At 35.2% G+C, this 20,629-nt stretch overlaps 1 long non-coding RNA gene across 2 annotated transcripts in view; it reads right to left on the reverse strand.

Moving 5' to 3' along the window:
- Positions 1-20,629, reverse strand: part of LOC138716253 (uncharacterized) — a 347,259-nt gene that overhangs the window by 12,009 nt on the left and 314,621 nt on the right. Inside the window, exon 1 of one of the 2 annotated variants that reach the window (XR_011336614.1) lies at positions 9,289-9,339. The exons of the other annotated variant lie outside the window; for it this stretch is intronic. This is a non-coding gene — a long non-coding RNA (uncharacterized lncRNA). Of the gene's footprint in view, positions 1-9,288; positions 9,340-20,629 lie in introns of those variants that run through there. 2 annotated transcript variants of the gene reach the window in all.

Below are 20,629 nucleotides of genomic sequence, written 5' to 3' on the forward strand. Positions count from 1 at the left end.
ATGTTATAGCTTCTGCTCTGAGAGGATAAAAAGAACTTCTGCTATATGATATTATGGATAGTCACGTATCAGAGATTGTTTAATATTAAGATTTATTGAATAGTAATAATTACAGTGTCTGTATAAAGACACTACTGCCATCTAGCATGCATCTAGCGTAATATTTGTAATGTTGAGATGGTACAATAATACATTTGAAGACAGTTGTATTTTCGTAAGTCAATTAATATTTTATTGTATTGGAGTACTTCGTTACTTCTAATCTTTATATACTTTCTTCTAATCGTGTAATAGTCAATTAAATCCCACTCGAGTTTTGATTTTCTCTAGATAAATCAAAACGTCTAGTGAGATTACTGTTGATAAAATTATACAATAAATGTTCTTAAATATCGTCATAATTTACTGAAGTTCAGCGATTCAACTTTTTCAATGCAGTTAGACAATAATTATCATTATTATTAATCATAATGCTCATTGTTTATGCGGATGACGTCTCTATGTTACGAGAAAATTAACAAACTAATAGGAAAAACACTGGAATTTTACTTGCAGCAAGTAAAGAGATAGGTTTGAAAGTAAATTCCGAAAAGAAAGAATATATGATTATGTCTCGAGAACAGAATATTGTACGAAATGGAAGTACAAAAATTGAAGATTTATACTTTGAAGAGGTGGAAACATTCAAATATCTAGGAGCATGAGTAGCAAATATTAATGAGGGAGGGAATTAAACGCAAAATAAATATGGAATATGTGTTATTATTCGGTTGAGAAGCTTCTATCATCCAGTCTGTTCTCAAAAATTCAGTCAGAATTTCTAAAACAATTATATTACCGAGTCTTCTGTGTGGTTGTGAAACTTGGACTCTCACTTTGAGAGAGGAACAGCTGTTAAGGAGTTTTGAGAATAAGGTGCTTAAGAAAATATTTGGAGTAAGAGGGATGAAATTACAGGAAAATGGAGAAAGTTACATAACGCATGCATTTTATTCTTCACCTGACAAAATTAGGAATATTAAATCCAGATGTTTCAGATGGGCAGGGTATGTAGCACGTATGGACAAATCCAGAAATGCATAGGCCTATAGAGTGTTAAGGTCCATTCACAATGAAAATTAAACATAACCGTACCATAAACACAGAAGTTTGCGCCCAGGCTACCAAATGGTATCATTCACAATGATTCACATAAGCATTGACATAAACATTACCGTAAGACGTTAACATGAAAGTTTGCAAACTTCAAACTTACATGATTATGCTTACGTGATATGCAAACAGAACACAATCGTGGAGCGCTGACGTATACGACAGAATATGAGGAAATGGCGTCGTTGTTATGTTTCCATGGTTACCAAGTATGTTTGCAGTTATGTTTATTTTCCCATCGTGAATGATGGTATGACTTCTTGATTTTACTGTAACATTTATATTCCTAAGTTAACCCTTACGTTACGTTTAATTTTCATTGTGAATGAGCCTTAACTTTTAACTTTAGAACTGATTACCAAATAAGTTCTCAAAAGCGTGTGCATTCCGTTGAATCGGTTTAAAATATAACTTTCAAATTTAGAAGTGATTATTGCCGAAGGAGTCCTCAAAAGCGCTAGAGCAAAACCAACCTACTCCATTGAAGTAGATTGAACTCCTAGTTAGAAACGATGCGGTCTGTACGAATTATAAACTCAGAATAAACGTGTCTTTAGAGTAGGCTTTCACAACGATATGCAGTAAACAGTGATGTGTCATTCGCGGACAAACGAACGCTTTTGAACGACTCTCTCCTTTGAGCTGATGACGAACTAGCTCTCTTACTGAGAGCTGGTCGTTCGAGAGGTACTTCCAGTTTCTTCCGCTCGCGACTCGCAAACAGCACACAGGTCTATCACAACTCCCGCTCTCGAGTGACCAATGGCATCTGTAGTTCATTACAAGCTTATAGAAGGACAGAGCAGGAATGACATTCTAAAGACCATGCAATATGCCGATAGCGGACGAATGTGAAACCGGTATAATGCGACTTTCGATCAGTAGATATTGGGCAAAACATGCGTATTCTACGTGTATATGTATGTATGTACAGGGACATCACTTTATTTTTACTTCAATTTTTATTGTACCTGAGTTTTTAATGTACTTCACTCCCACCCCCTCTACTAATGAAGTTCAACCGTCCTCCACACAGATCGAAGACCGCATATACAGTTGTAGTAGCCTTACGGTCATGGTAAACAGTACGTTCCAAAAATATGTTCGCGTTTTCCAGTGACGAAAGAACTTTCAATATTGCATCATTTTCCATTTGCCTGCGTCGCATCCCGGTTTCCCCCACCTGCTTCTATTCGCCTCTCTGCAAATGCTAGTGGCTGGGCTGTCTTAGCTCTTTTCTGAGAACATTAATTTCTGTTAGGAATTGGACGTCTATGTAATATTATATAACTGTTTAAAATAACTTAAATAGAAGGGCCTCGTTAAGTAATTAACTGTCATGTGATTTCCTCCCTTTCTACGACGCTGCGACGTAACCACTTGGACGGACAGTAGATAGCATGTCTGAGTAATTTTCTCTCTTCGGATCGGGCAGAAGTGAAGATTGAATTTACAGTACGTAAGGTCTCTTTTATAGAGTAGGTACAGAATTATTTCAACATGAGTTACTAATACGAAGTACGAACCTGATAATTGGAATTACGTACAATAGTCTATAGTGCGATAATATGCAAAAAGAACTGAAGTCTGTATCGAAATGAACGGCCACCATTTTCAAAAATGTGTTGAAATATCCATATTATGATTATTTTTCAATTTAACTTCATTCTCTATATTGTACGGTAATGTGTTGTATACTATACACTGCATAATGCATACGTCCGCATGGAAAGCTCAGTTCGTGAGTAAAAACACTTATTGTTAATACTGTACTGTATTCTGATTAAACAGAAACCTAATTAAAATTATCAAGCTCAAAATCGCGATATTTCCTACTTTACGTAAATGGATGAACTACAGAGTGTAACAAAAGATTCTGGTAGAGTGAAAATTTTAGTTTTTTTTTTTTTTTTTGATGGTAAGTATCACATTTTCAGCCAAATTATTAATAAAGGATTGCATCACACCACAATCAAGTATTACCAACTCCTACACCATAAAATTTGGTCATGGTTCCTGAAAAAATGGAAACTAAACAAGAGAATAATTTTACCATACCGTTACAGAAACTTTCGTTACACTCTGTACTTTTCTTCCCTCCTATACATAGTAAAGTGATTTGTTTGTATATAACGCCAGTATCATCGAACTCCAGTCGTGGAAGGGGGTAGCAAACGGTGTTTCCGGTTCTTAATCGTTGATCCAAATGTATAGCCAGGGTAATTTTAGAAATATTAGTAAAAATAAAATGATGTCCCTGTATATATTTACACTGCAAGTGGGGAAGCACCCAGTGCCAGTGGTATACACAATATAAACAATACACAATAAAATTACAATACACAATACAATAAGCATACATAATACAATTTAACACAATAATTACAATTACTAATAAAACATAAAATACCTAATTTTACAATACAACCTATATATGTATAGGCCCTACATAAGTTTCAATAGTCTTTCACTTTACTCTCATCTCACTCACTGTAGTGGCACTATGACGCATTTCACTGACACTATAGAACACATTTCATTGACGCTATAAATTATCACTGATTGGAACTATTCACTGCACTGTAAAACCATAACTTCACTGACTCACCTTGCTTCACTGATACAACAGTTCAAATAAGATAAATAATTACACCCTTATGCATACTTATAAACAGAACTACATTTAAGCTAAACATTTCTAGTCTAAGGCCCTCTTACAAGCTATTTTTAAATAATTTACAATTCAAACTAAGGGAGTAACTCATCAGGCTAAATAAATACATGTCACCTTAAAAAATTAAATGTTAATTTTCGCCTTAATTTTAATTTGCACTTTATACACAACTTTTTAAGTTATTCTTGAATCTCCTTAAGGAAGGACAGCCCTGAAAGACCGCTGCAGGCAGGTCATTCCAATTATTTATAGTTCTATATAACGTTTATGTTGCAGGATTTTTAATTTCAGCACTTTCTTTTTAACTTCATACGATTTTACCTGTCATCCTTCTGATTCTTAATACCATTAGACTATTATTGAAACGTCGACCTGGTTGGCAAGTTGGTATAGCGCTGGTCTTCTATGCCCAAGGTTGCGGGTTCGATCTCGGGCCAGGTCGATGGCATTTAAGTGTGCTTAAATGCGATAGGCTCATGTCAGTAGATTTACTGGCATGTAAAAGAACTCCTGCGGGACAAAATTCCGGCACATCCGGCGACGCTGATATAACCTCTGCAGTTGCGAGCGTCGTTAAACAAAACATAACATTTTAAACATAACATTATTGAAACAGTATCGACATATTGTTCAGCTCGCTCAACCAGTTCTTGAACGAATTTTGAATATGTAATATTTCCGCTGTCCCAACTTCATACTGAATTGTTGTTTGACTTCAAGGAAAGATCTTGTGACGCAGTGAGAAAGCACAATAAACTCACATTTTTCAATTGAATCGCAATTACACCGTGTAAATCGCAGTATGATGTGTCGTATCTGGTTTAAGGATTACTGGGTTACGGTTAACACTAATAGATACAAGAAGATATTCACAGAATTTATAGAGCACCTTGATGATATACTACAACAAAAGCAAAAATATTTTGAGCAAGATATGGCGACCTGACATATATTCAAAGAATCAATGGAAACAATTCCCGGTTATTTTGATAACTGAATCACCTCAGCTGGTCAGTGGCTTCCACGTTCGTCCGGTCATACAAGGTTTGATTTTATCTTTCTTTTATTGGTTATTTAATGACGCTGTATCAACTAATCGGTTATTTAGCGTCAAAAGGATTGGCAATAGCGAGATGGTATTTGGCGAGATGAGGCCAAGGATTAATCATAGATTACCTGACATTCATCTTACAGTTAGCAAAATCTAAAAAAAACCTAACCAGGTAATCGAATCCACGCCTGAGCGCAACCAAGGATCGGAAGGCAAGCGCCTCAGTCGACTGGCCTACGCCTGTGGCTGGCTTAATCTTGTGGAGTCGTCTTAAAGGCACTTACTTACTTACTGCTTTTAAGGAACCCGGAGATTCACATAAGCCGGCCATTGGTCCCTATCCTGAGCAAGATTAATCCATTCTTTATCATCATATCCCACCTCCCTCAAATACGTTTTAATATTATCTTCCCATCTACGTCTCGGCCTCCCTAAAGGTCTTTTTCCCTCCGGCCTCCCAACTAACACTCTATATGCATTTCTGGATTCGCCCATACGTGCTACATGTCCTACCCATCTCAAACGTATGGATTTAATGTTCCTAATTATGTCAGGTGAAGAATACAATGCGTGTAGTTCTCTGTTGTGTAACTTTCTCCATTCTCCTGTAACTTCATCCCTCTTAGCCCCAAATATTTTCCTTAGCACCTTATTCTCAAACACCCTTAACCTATGTTCGTCTGTCAAAGTGAGAGTACAAGTTTCACAACAATAAAGAACAACCGGTAATATAACTGTTGTCAAATTAAAAATAAAGTGGTACTCAAAATAAAGGTTTTGATTAGAGAAATATAATAACAAGTTTCTACGACGCTCCGTTCTCTCAAAACTGCGTGTATAACGATACAACAGCTGTAGTCGTGACGTCACAACTCCAGGTAGTTCACAGCGATTTTTCCTTAGAGCTCACTTTATAGCGTTTCGTACAGTGAAGCAACTAGTGCAGAGTTGTCAGACAGAGACTAAACGGAGCGGATCCCTCCACTAGACTCGTTGCATGCTCCGGTGTTTCCACAGACATGAGCAAGTTCACGCTCCGATGTAACTCCACAACCGGTTTTGGAGCTTACAACTCTGACACTACTGAACTAGTGTCTTATTATTTTATAATATAAGTTTGTGTACTATTCTATCGGAAATGCCTCATTGGGGTTTTGCGTGTTCAAATAGAATAAACACAGATATTCATATATTTCCTAATCTTCAAAGATCACCGATTAGATTCCAAGCGTGGGGGAATCGAATAAATCGGCATAATTTCGAATCCACTCGATATTCCGTCGTTTGTTCTGAATACTTCACTCCAGAAGATTTTGAAATTACGTCCCGGCTTAGAAATGAACTTTTGAGTACCAAAACAAGTAGACCGGTTTAAAAAAAAGTGCAATCCCTCCTTTAAAACTGAAACCGAATGAAATTAATGGACATAATCAAAGTCAGAGAAAAACGGTGCATATGTAAGGAAGAAAATTATAAACCAAGCGATAGACTAGTCATTTACAAGTTCATGCAGCGAACTTTGTGAGACAGTATACGAAGAAGTGGGGACCAGTGTTATCCAAGAACAAACAAGTGATGATGTCAATTTAAACACACATACAAATTGCAATGAATTAGGTGTGCAATGTGGGCTGGGGTTTTGAAACTTTCAGGGGTATTTCAAACTGTGAAAGTGAGGAAGTAAAAATGATATGGATGTGACCTTTTGTGAAACAACCAGTAGCAGTAGGAGAAGCGGTTTTACCAAATATAATAATTTAAAAATAGACAAGAGTGCTATATTTTTTATTGTGGGGAATGTTTACTCTCTCTGTTTGCCTTTTATCCAATAAATATTTCAATGTGTATATTGATACAAATTTATCAGTTAAAACCTTGGATTTGTTTTAAAAACTGCATGTTGTAATAGTTTTTTGAAATTGATTACTTTTTTCTGATCGAGTTATCACTAATATTGAAACAATTATAAATGGCCAACAATATGTTTAATGGAGGTAAAGTTATTAAAACCTTATAAAGGGAAGGAATTGGTAAAAAATAAAAAAAATGATAAATAAGATAAATTTTTTTAATGTTCTGAGTGTTGGTTGCAAAATATAACAAATTGTGGTGAGTTTTTTTAAATTAAAAACAATTTCTAATTAATCAAAATACTAAATTTCCCTTCTATTAGCAGTTTGAAAGTTTCTGTACTCATTATCAGGGTCGGGGTATTCGCGACGAATTTCTTTTATTACGCACGAAGCTATGACTTTTCTGTTTCCTCTTCCGAGGTGATTCCAAGAATTAATCCAGTAAACAAACTGTAAGTTAAATAGCGTTATGTTTGTTATTTACCTCTTGTAACTCTTCCCTTTCATTATTAGACTCCGTCCTCATCATCATAACATGCCTAGCAGTATTCAACGTGTCTCTGTTTAGTACAACAGTGTAAAATGTATTATGAAATGTACTCATAATACAAATACAGGGACATCATTTTATTTTTACTTCAATTTTTATTGTACCTGAGTTTTCCAATGTACTTCACTCCCATCCCCTCTACTAGTAAACTTCAACCATTCTCCGCACAGAACCAAGGCCGCGTATGCAGTACTGAGTTAGTGAGTATAGTACGTCCCAGAAATATGTTCGTGTTTTCCAGTGACGAAAGAGCTTTCAATATTGAATCATTTTTGTCACAGGTAATGTCGTCCGTTTGCCTACGTCGCATCCCGGTTTTCTCCATCCGCTTCTGCTCGTCCCTCAAGGGCTAGTAGCTGGACTGTCTTAGGTCTTTTCTGAAAACATTAATTTCTGTAAGGAATTAGACGTCTACGTAATATTATACAACTATTCAAAATAACTTAAATAAGAGGGCCTCGTTAAGTAATTAATTGTCACATGATTTCTCTCCTTTGTACGACCCTGAGACAAAACCACTTGGACGGACAGTAGATACCATGTCTGAGTAATTTTATCTTTTCGATTCGGGTAGAAGTGAAGATTGAATTTACAATACGTACGGGACATACTCTGTTATAGAGTAGGTACAGAATTATTTCAACATGAGTAACTCGTACGAAGAACGAAACTGGTAATTGGAATTAGGTACAATAGTCTATAGTGCGATAATATGCATTAAGAACTGAAGCCTGTATCTAAATAAAAGTCTACCATTTAAGAATAGTACATTAAGCAACGAGCCTATAAAGGTAGTAAATAAGACGCAAGTATGATTGTTTATGAAACGAGTGCAAGGGAGTTTCATAATTTTCATACGAGCGTCTTAATTACCATTATAGGCAAGTTTCATACGACTTTTTATGCTCGACCATATTTCTAACTTGAAAGTATTGAAAATTAGGTCTTTTTATGGTTATGTGCGAACTGACCTGAATTATGAGATTGCGCAGACGCGAAAGTATTGTTTTTTTCCGAGGCCGAATGTCATTGACCTTGGCACAGAATAAGAATGAACATTAGTCTGATATAACCTGGAAATTGATTTAGAATTGAAAAACGAGATGACAAATTGAATTTATTTGAATATTATTTATAATTAACGCTAATTATTATAGTAACAGAACATAACCTTCAGCGACAGTATTGGATTTCAAGCCTCCGTGACTTTTCGCTAATTGTCTGTCAATTGCATATCCGAGAATAATCGATATAACGGTACAAAGCTGACCTTGATTGGCTGAAGACCAGTACTTTAATGTGTAGTTGTACTTTAATGACATGCATTAAAGGACTGCTACCAGGTGTATAATTACTACATTTCGGCATGGTCGAGCATAAAAGTTTAAATATCCATATGATTATTTTTCAAATTCACTTCCTTCCCTATATTGTACGCTAATGTACTGTAACCACAGTCTAGTATATACAGTCGCGAAGCTCAATACGTAGAAAATATGCAAACATTAGGTAGTTGCTCACCACTAGGGTCGCTAATATCGCCTCATTACAGGCAATGCAAAATAGTACCGTCACAGTCTATTGTTTCTAGCACCCTCAAAACTCAAGCTTCGTGACTGTATATAGTAGACTGTGCTGTAACAATATAATATACATGTATAATGAATACGTCGGAATGGATAGCTCAATTCGTGAGTAAAAACATTTATTTTTAATACAGTACTGTATTTTGATTAAACAAAACCTAATGAAAACTATCAAACCCAAAATCGCTAAATTTCCTAGTTTACGTAAATAGATGAACTACTTTTCTTCTCTCTTATACCTAGTAAAGTGATTTATTTGTATTTTAAGCCAGTATCATCGAACTCCTGTCGTGGAAGGGGTAGCAAACGGTGTTTGCGGTTCTTATCCGTTAATCCAAAGGTATAGCCAGGTTAATATTAGAAATGTTAGTAAAAATAAAATGATGTCCCTGTACATCAGCACTTTCCGTTACATATCTTACCATTGCACTTTCACAGCAACAGAAACACTCTTGATGAGTTTCTGAAGAAACACATTCACCGCAGAAACGCTAGTCCATGGTTCCTAGCCGGTTTGTAATCTCAATGCTTTCTTCCCCAATTCTTACAATTTCACTTTCCTGGGCTCAAATTGATACGGCCTGATTTCAGCCATGATTCGTGGAAATAACTATTTCATATAAGACAAGACACCAGTTACCAGAAACTTAACACTAATAATAGGAAGAGACTGAAGGGAAAGAAGCTTCTATTACGTTATAAAGCCCAGTTGCTGCTACTCACGGCTGGCATACTTGCAAGTGCAGTTGTGACGTCACCACTAACTCCGGGAATTTTTAAATGCCGTTCTATTAATCGTACGACGCACCGGTTTTCACAGAAACTAATCGCTATACTACTCTGTCAGAATAATTATATACCTAAAAGTGCATTTTTTAAGTTGACAGGGCCTTTAAATATAGACTTTTTCATGACAAGTCCAAAGCCTGCAACAGATGGCGGAAAACACTTCTAGGGACATCAAGAATAATGATTGTGATGTTGGCACGTGTAAAAGAAATATGAAGTGCAGCGTTGAATGTGTGTTGCAGAAAATGGCGATCGTGTTCAGTACCTGATGTGTGTGTGTTTTTTTTTTTTTTTAATTTAATAAACCCTATTTCACCCTGAGGTATATTAGGGTTATAGTTGGCATCAAAATACATATTTTATAACCATTAAACAATAGTAAAGTGATAACATAAAATAGTGGTACAGTTACAATTCACATGAATTATGTAGAAGCATGCATATTAGTGAAAGAATGGCTCCTGTTAAAGATTAATGAGATGTTTGAGGAATAATCAATATAAAAGGTATACAAGAATGTCTAACCTATTCAGAGTAAATCACGATCTTAAAAAGATAATCAATAGTAGATTAATAAAACAAAGTTTCACTTTCACTTTCAAATTAATACTTAATTTATGAACAATGAAATAGTTAAGAGTAATAAAGAGATACTACAAGCAATGATTTACGATTACAAGTTACATACATGATTCAGGAACAATTACAATAATTAAAATATAACACACGTAATGACTTACAACTAACGAATATCGAAATATTTAAGGGCAATATATAATGGTAGGGGCAATACAAAAGATTTAAAAACAAATGTAAACAGTACAGTAAAGGAATAGTAGAAAAAATGACTTAAGATTATAAATTAAACACATTATTTTTAAAGCAATAGGTAACAACAAAGGGATACTAATAACAATACACTGACTGTAGTTACAGATTAAACACATTATTTTAAAAAACAAACACGCAAAGGATTAATAGCTATTTTCAGGCATCAATCAAAGGGACCATGACTGTAATTCACATCTTCTTGACGTCATTTCGTATATTATTTTGTGTTTCAATCTATTTCAATTTATTGTTTTTCACTGTAACAACAAAATATGTTTCATAAAGCCTCAAGGTATTTCTCTATACTTATTGTATCACGGTACTCTTTGTCAATGGCAACCTGTAATGGTTATAGGAAGAAAAATATATATATAAATAAAAATAAAATAGTTATTAAACACATTATTTTAAAAGCAATAAATACCTATATTAAGAGATGACTTGAAATTTACGAATTAAATGCCAGTACCTGATGTTATGAGCACTTGTTTCACATGAAGACAATTTTACTACTTGACTTCCATTTGTTTGTGAATTGCAGGCTAGACATTGGTTCGGTTCTATTCGAATCACTCTGTGGAATGTTTTGTCAAGTATAACAGTACAGCAGCCGTGGCGAAAAGGCCATGGTGCGCCGAGCCACTGTGTAAGCTGCAACGTGCATAGCACCTATGGAGGGAGGCAGACAACCGAAGGGGAAGTTAATGTTTAGGACGTGTAACGAAGAAAGAAATTAACAAGAAAACATAGGACACATTATCACAACCTAAAATTAACTGTCTTCAGAATGTCTCTGCGACAAAGTTTCAAAATCAGGAATTATGTCACTTACTGCCAATCGTAGTTGATCACGAAGGTATTTGTCTGTCAGTCGTGATCTAAATTTGATTTTTACTATTTTCATTGTTGAAAATAATTTTTCAGAAACGTAAGTTACAGCGAGCATGGCTTCAACAGAGCAAACGAAAGAACGAAGCTTCAAATATTTCTTTTTTTCCAAAGATTTGAAAAGTTCAATATCTGTCAAGTCCTTACATCTAGCTTCCATTTAACGTCACATTGTAAATCTGCGAGTTTAAATTGAAAATCTAACCGCATTATTCGTACATCTGCTGTAAAAGAATTGACGTACAGAGATGATAATGATGATAATGATAATGATAATGATAATGATAATAATAATAATAATAATAATAATAATACTTAACTTTATAATGTTTCATCAGTAACATGTAGGCCTAGTAACTTATAATGCCGTTTTATGTTATACAACCGTTTTCGTAGTAATATTTGTGAACAAATCATACATTTAATATTTTCATCATATTGTAAGCAAAGGAATGCGTCCTCCCATCCTACTTGAAACTTTCGTTTTTTATAGAGGTACATGGTTTCGAGAGAGATATTGCGACGATACGCCACTCGCAGGTCCGAGACAAATATAAATAGAACGGAGTTTGACTCCAGTGAGTGAGAGGGTGGGGGTTGTAGGTAGGAAGCGAGAGAAAAGCACTGCGAGCCACAATGTGCTCGTGAGTCGCATTTTCGCCGCGGCTGCAGTACAGAAAGGATGCAAACACATTTCTTCAAACTATATTGTATTCCAGCGACATAGTGGTATATTTATAGACGATAGACTTTCGGTAAATATTGGCACTTGTTAATACTAATAATATCATTATTAATTATTTTAACTGATAATTACCTGAACAACGTTCTGGAATATTTAATTAAAAGAAAAACAAAAACAAAGTGTTTCAAACTTCAAAGTCTTAAGTTCTTAAGATATTAAATAGAAATGATTTGTGATTAGTAAAGTTCGGATAAAATAACTGTATTAGAATATGCATCCTTGATCCGTGCGTTTTGTTTCAAAACATTAACTAGTTATCGCGTATCCCCCAGCCGAGAGTACTGACGTATATTCAGTTCATATCGGCTGTACTGTCCATTCACTGATGTTTTAGCTACGGCAGCGATGTCAAGGTCAAGAGCACGTGGACAGTTCTGCGTGCGATCAAGCGCTCACTAGTTGCAATGCAGGCAGCAACAGAGAATAAGAAGGGGTGAGCAAAGTGAAGTCTATTGGCCTGTCACTGCAAGATGAATTAAACTGTCTTAAATAATAGATAACAAGAAATCAGAACGTGTTTTGTAGAGTGTACCTCTCTAATAAATGCAAATAATTCTAAACTAGTAGGCTACAATAAATAATAAGCATAGCTTCTCCTTAACTTATATATTTTCAGATAATAGCTAGAATATGATTAATTTTTATATGATTATCTAATAATCCAACTAGTATAAAAAACATTGTTTGCCTGTTTTAAACCTACCAATACAAAAGTGAAAGAAATTACAGGACATTGTGCATACGGAAAATGAAATAATAGGATTGCAACAAATAATAAACATAGTATATTTTTGATCTTAGATGTTTTAGATAATGACGCCTTTCTAATTAAATGCTATGTAGCTGTTACACACTTAATAATGTATTATTATATGAACAGCACTTTTATAGAAACAAATTTAAATTCCTGACTTCTCGTCTAATACTGAAATGTTTCTTCTTATTTTACCCGACACCAACCTTCTTATGCCCGGCGAAATTATGTTTCCTGCAGCATGACGAAGCATAGCACGCATATTATCTTAGATAATCTTGGTATTAGTCTTGGTTTTGTGAGGTTCACAAGTGAGGAAAATTGTTCACATACGTGCTTACTGCCGAATATAGAAATAATTTGCGCCGCAAATATTTGTACCCTGGATATATTACCAGGCAAAGCGAACTTCCAACTTGACTATGTTCATGCAATTCAAAGAACATGGAGAGAACTTTTCCTCGGCTTAACCAAAGGACATCACAATGGTAAGGACCATTGTCAAACTGAAAATATACGGACGACATATCTTCACAATTTTTTAGACAGAATTCATAACGAGTCTACGCTATTAGCATCCATACTTTTGTATTTTATTCTGTAACCTTAAATACCATGCAGAGAGGAAGAACCTCTACAGTATGTCTTAAACATATATTTATTACTATTTAATGTCAATAAAACAACAAAATTTCAATACATCATTATGTACATGAATTAATAATTTCAGGCGTTTCACATTGCTGCTCTTCGTAACTAAATGTTTTCCATACATCAGACAAAGAACATTTTCGTCTCGTTCACTCATAAAAAGTTAGGAGTCTAGTCAGCCTAAAACTTACTGAACGACTTCTTCCTCAATGTGTAATGTACAACCCTTGAGTTCATCAGTGACTTGTACCTGCGTGCTCTGAACAGCTCATATGGGCGATGAGGCACGCTTGCGCTCTCGTTGACATCACTGAGCTATGGGGTGGTGAGCGCTCTTCCCAGTATAATAATAATACTAATAATAATAGTTTTATTTTCCCTGGCAGAGTTAAGGCCATCGGGCCTTCACTTCCACTCAACTAGGATCAAGTCACATAGAGAAAAATAGCCTACATACCGGTATACAAATATTAACTTAAAAGTAATAATAAACATAATAAAGTAAAAAAAGAGAGATTGAATACACAATCAGAATTACTTTAAAATAATAATAATAATAATAATACAAAAATATATATAATAAAAAAAGAGACTGAATACATAACCACAAACAGAAAAATACATTCTAGTATACAAGTATTAACTTAAAAAAAAAGAATTAATACATATGAATATAATCTCACAACTAAAGGAATAGTACTATTAGTATGATCAGCACAGCACGTGTTACATTGAGACAATGACAATTACCTAGATATTAGTGTTAATGGAAAAATAAAGTAATGACTGTGTAAAATAATAATAATAATAATAATAATAATAATAATAATAATAATAATAATAATAATAATAATAACAGTAATGATAATAATGCATAAAAATTATACCTAAAAAAACTAATTCTGTGCATTTAAAATATTTCTAAACAACCTAATTTTAAACAACTGAGGACTAAGATTACCCCTGATTTCCAGCGGCAGCGAATTCCATGAGCGGGCCATGGCTATTGAAAAAGAACTTGAGTACAGAGATGTCTGATAACGTGGTATTGATAGCAACAGATTGTGCTGTGACCGTGTGTTACGATTATGATGTGAAGCTAGGAGAGTAAACCGAGAGGCAAGGTAGTTGGGTGTGGAATCATGTATAATTCGATATAGCAGGCAAAGAGAATGTACTAAACGTCGATCTTGCAAGCGGAGCCAGGAGAGTCGTAGAAAATATTACGATATATGATCATGTCGACGGATATTGAAAATAAATTGGACGCAGACATTATATACACGGTGAAGTTTTTGAGAAAGTTCAGCACTTAAGTCGCTATATAAAACATCACAATAGTCAAAGTGAGGCATTACAAGGGTCTGTACTAGAATTTGAGTTTAGTAGGAAGGAAATTTTTCAGGCGTTTCAAATAATGCATGATAGAGAAAACTTTTCTACAGATATATCTGATTTGCGTATTCCAGTTCATATTAGAGTGGAAATAGATGCCGAGGTTTTTTTACAGTAGCACTGAAAGGAATTATTTTGTTGTCGAGAGAGACAGGCTGAAGGGTGTTCATATTAATAGAGGATAAAAGCCTTTGCTGCCCCAAGAGAATGGCTTGGGTTTTATCTGGATTGATGTTTAGCCCAAATTTTCTTTCCCAATTATTAATTGACAAAATATCGTCAGTGAGGCTCGACAAAAGTTCATTAACAGTATCAGGCCGAGAGTGTATATATACTTGAAGGTCGTCCGCATACAAATTACATTAGCAGTGCTCCAGAACTGAAGAAATGTCATTAATATATAGAGTGAAAAGCAGAGGACCTAGTACAGTCCATCCATGTGACTGCACTCTCAGAAAGATGCATTTGTCTTAGCTTTGAAATCAATATGTAAATGTTGACAGTGTCAAAAGCTCGGCTGAAGTCAATTAGTGTCAATACAGTAATTTCACGTCTTCTCTATAGCTTCACGAATGTCTTCAGAGATCTTGAGTAGAGCAGTAGTAGTACTATGGTGATTTATAAAACCTGATTGACAGGTGTCCAATAGATTGTGTGTACCAAGGTAAGCAGTCAGCTGTTTGTAAACAATGCGTTCTAGGGCCTTTGACAGTGTGGGAAGAATGCTGATTGGTCTATAGTCATTTGCAGTCATTGGTTTGGCGGTTTTAGGGAGTGGATGAACGAGGGGGTATTTCCATTGTTGTGGGTAGGTAGAGGTGATGAGGGAAGCGTTGAAAATGTGAGACAAGGTAGAGAGAATTATTTTTTTTATTTTATTTTGGTAGGTTATTTTACGACGCTTTATCAACATCTTAGGTTATTTAGCGTCTGAATGAGATGAAGGTGATAATGCTGGTGAAATGAGTCTGGGGTCCAGCACCGAAAGTTACCCAGCATTTGCTCATATTGGGTTGAGGGAAAACCCCGGAAAAAACCTCAACCAGGTAACTTGCCCCGACCGGGAATCGAACCCGGGCCAAATGCGCTGACCGTTACTCCACAGGTGTGGACAGGGAGAATTATATCTAAAATCAAATTTAACATCAAAATATTATTGCGATCTGTGCCTTGAGCTTTAGTTTTAATCCTTTGTAGTGCTATTTTTACGTCTAGATCAGTGACATTAGTGAAATAAAATTTGTCGCGGTCTGGGATAGGAGCAGTTGAAAGTTTGCTGTTTCAGGTCAATATTGGGATGTGAAGTGGAAGCGGATGTAAAATGGTCATTTAGTACATCTAGAGGAATGTTGATGGGATTGTCGACCTAGTTGGCGAGTTGGTATAGCGCTGGCCTTCTATGCCCAAGTTGCGGGTTCGATCCCGGGCCAGGTCGATGGCATTTACAGTAAGTGTGCTTAAATGCGACAGGCTCATATCAGTAGATTTACTGGCATGTAAAAGATCTCCTGCGGGACAAAATTCCGGCACATCCGGCGACGCTGATATAAACTCTGGAGTTGCGAGCGTCATTAAATAAACCATAACATTTAACATTTGATGGGATCCGTTGGCGTCTTATTCTGTCCTATTCCCATTTGTCGTAAGTTGTTCCATAGTCCACGTGCATTTGTGGACGGCTCGATTAGGCTATGGGTATGTCGGAGTTTGGAGTTGGCGTCTTATTCTGTCCTATTCCCATTTGTCGTAAGTTGTTCCATAGTCCACGTGCATTTGTGGACGGCTCGATTAGGCTATGGGTATGTCGGAGTTTGGAGTTACGTATCATTTATGTGGTTTGATTTCTAAATTGCTTTTATATTTGCCAGTTTTCATCAGTTTCATCAGTAGGTAGAGTTTTAGTTAGTGGAAGGGAGTAGTGTTTACTTAGTCCGGAGAAAGTCAAGGTCGGAACAAACGACAACTAGTTAATGTTTGTAAACAAAATGCACGGTCTATCTAGATACAGCGACTTTATCAGAACCTTAGTGATTGTAGGGCTGCAAAAAGTATTGGCTATAGGTTACGCTGCATTGTACGTACAGCTCTGTGTTTACAAAATGCTTATGTGCACGCACGACTAGTTACTGCAGCGGCTGCGTGTACATTTCGCTCCGTATGAATGAACTTATAATACAATTTACATTTACAGGATTACCTAGGCCTACTAATGTTCGGAATAAATATTACATTTATAAAAAACATCATTATCATCAATAAAGTCAAACACAATTTCTCCGTGTTCTGAATTCAATTATCTATTCTTTATTGGATTTTGTTTCGACATTCTGATACATCCTCACGTCACTTAAACGGCTGTTAAGGCAGTTATTACACTGCATACAATAATATCTGTAGCACTATTATGATATTCACCCCAATTGGAACTACACTTACTGATTAAAACACAAGTATTTTCCCACACAATTATGATAATGAAATAACGATTATTTTGACGTTAAATATGTGAAACTGCTAAATGTGAAAGCTCATAAATCTTTGTCCAGAATACACAGGGATAGTGCAAAAGGTTATGACTCGCTGTTTCGAAATAAATATAACATTCAATATAAAAGCCGCCAGTTCTTTAATGACACCATTTATTTTATCCCACACATGTACGGCACTTTTTATTGATTAATTTATATCGCGTAATTTGGAATGCGGCACTGGGAGTGCATCGGATTCGAATAAAATTTTAGTATCGCTTGCATTGACCCGACAACTCTAATATTGGAAGTGAGCCAAATTAATTTAGAAACCAAAACGAATTCACCGATGGAAATGGATGTTTCCAAATTTGCTTTATTTGAATGCTGCATTTATCGCTTTCTTAATCTACAACAGTTATTTGAAGATGCTGAGAAGAAAACGAGGTGTCGAAGAAGTGCAAACACTCGTAGGGAAATGCAAATATAAGAAGAAAGTTTACCATACACCTTCTTCTTCCACCAAAATCTCACACAATCTAATTGAACCTTAATTCTGACATAGGCCTGTACAAAAGATTCCATGAAAATAGAGGAACCCGCTTTATCAGTTTAAGAGGAATCAGAAAAATGTGATTTCTCTGAAAGTATATCTGAAGTTATTATTTTAACAATAAATAGGCATCTTTTAATTAATTAGTAATACAAATTAAATAGTAAACATAAAATACATTCATATTCCCTATAATAAATACATATTGTTATTGATAATATGTATTATAGCGGTATAAAAAGAAGAACCATTTGACGTAACTTGGAAAAGGAAATGTTTTGTGAAAGTATTTCTATATAAAATTACAATATTACCGGTACTTCAGAATGAAATTGTGGAATGAATTCAGGTTATCCATGAAGAATGACTGGCAAGTCATCAGGGCATATGTACTGTACAGTGGGGACATAATTGTCGAGTGGGTGAAAATGTTTCAAGATCTGTAGTGCGGTTGATAAGAGGCTATAGTTTCATTTCCTTCTGAGCATAGATACGAGTAGGCCTATGTATTATTTAATCAGAAGCTGTATTTTAAATACTTTTCTCAAGCTATAATTCTGTGAATTTCTTGAAGCTCAGTCCCAACAGTGAAATTTCAACAATGACAAAAAGGTATAAAGAAAGGAAAAAAATATGTGTTTTTTTGGTAGGAAATACATTCCAGAAGGTTTAGTTGTTTTTTCTCAAATTATTTACACTTTTTTAGTAAATAAAGTTATTATGCATACTCAACCTAGAATGATTTGGAAGAGTATGGAGAGCTATTACCGCAATTCACGCCAAGATAGAAGTTGAACAGTTCGATGCAAGGTAGTAAACAAATGTCGAATATGTATGATGTACACTGATACATTGCCTAATCACTAGGGCTGAAGAAAATTATTGATATCAGGGTAGTGAATCATTTATATATACATCGTTGCCCGGTGTCTCTACTGCCTGAAGGAGCAGAGGGAGTGAACGTCCAACTCTCCTCAATAGTAGACCTGCTTAACATCTAATCATAGGGCCTGTACACACATTTTCAAATGACGATACTGAACAAAGTGCGTTGAGAAGTCATATCGTCGCTGCTCCTCTAACATCAGCTATTTGTTTTTTGTTTTCCACTTATAATTGCCTTGATTTTCAAAAGCCACTTTAGGAATAAATTCAATCATTACGTGATAAATGATGAAATTTTACCGAAAGCAGCTTTGAAAATCCACGTAATTGAAACTGATAATGTATTTTCTACTGCAAAATCTTCTTAATAACAAATAGTTGATTTTGGAGGCGCGGCGACGATATATGCGTTAAAGATTTAATTGATGCAAATTATGTAAAGTAAATTAATTTTACTAGAAGAAGTCAGTATATAACAATAAAAATAAAAATAACGGACAGTCAAAAGTTATGAAAAATACAAAAGAATCAATTTATTTTAATATAACATTTGAAGTTAAAGACCACATATACACTTAGCTGAGGCTTTCGGAAGGCACGAAGATGCAGCTCATGCTTACCATAAGAGTAAAAAAGCCACAAACCGGCCCTCCTATTGGGAAATATCTGGCATCGCTACTTATTATAGTAAATTTATATGCGTTGTCGACTACAGATTTGTTGCTAAAGTTACGGAGAGTGCATACATTACAATATGCTGTCGTACATGACACTAAATTGTTAGAAAGTGCATCTAAACTTCGAAAAGATAGTACCTACTGCATCTCAGGTTATATTTAGGACTGTTAGCATTGATACCATAATCGACGCCAGTACCGGAAGAGTGGTTTCCATCTCTCTATGGAAATAAATAAGTTGATATTAGTACACTGCTCCGTCGATTTAGCAGAAAGTCAATGTCCACCTACTTAGATACCGTATAACCAGAGGAGCAAGTCCCCTGCAATCGGTAAACATAATCTTTTTTTAGAGCAGTGGTGTTCAATCTATGGTATGCGTACAGCAGAAGCAGCAGCAGTAGTAGTAGTAGTAGTAGTAGCAGTAGCAGTAGATTTATTTCTACTGGCAGAGTTGAAGCCATAAAACTTTCTCTTCCACCTCACCAGTATTAGAACAATTTCAATACAATAGCAGAAATACAGAAACAAAATACAATTAATAATAATAATAATAATAATAATAATAATAATAATAATAATAATAATAAAACGAAAACAGTTTAGTTACATGTAGGCCTAATTCTAAAAATCAAACAAATTATAGTAATGTGAATCGAATTGTTAAAATAATAAAGAAAATTTATATGTTGAAAATAAAAATCATATACTAAAAAAAATTATATTTTAGGAGAGCTCACAGTCTAAGCAGTCTATTTGACAACCAGGTTTTGAAATTAGTAAATGTCTGACAGCCCCTTAAGATATGAGGTAGGGAGTTCCAATGACGAGAAATTGGAATGGTGAATGATGAAGAAAATCGGGAAGTGTTATGATGAGATATACTCTATGTACTGCTGATGTGAGATAGAGTATTTAGGTTATGGTTGGAGCATAAATACACAATATGGACAGTAAACAATCGATCATACAGGAGTGAGTGAGTGAGTGAGTGAGTGAGTGAGTGAGTGAGTGAGTGAGTGAGTGAGTGAGCGAGCAAAGACAAAATAAATATTACCTTACTCTCTCCAGCAATATCCTTAACTTTTGTGCAGTTTTAAAGGTGCTGAATAATGCTTACTTTGTCA

The sequence above is a fragment of the Periplaneta americana genome, chromosome 16, assembly GCF_040183065.1.
Source record: "Periplaneta americana isolate PAMFEO1 chromosome 16, P.americana_PAMFEO1_priV1, whole genome shotgun sequence".
Taxonomy (NCBI): Eukaryota; Metazoa; Arthropoda; class Insecta; order Blattodea; family Blattidae; genus Periplaneta; species Periplaneta americana.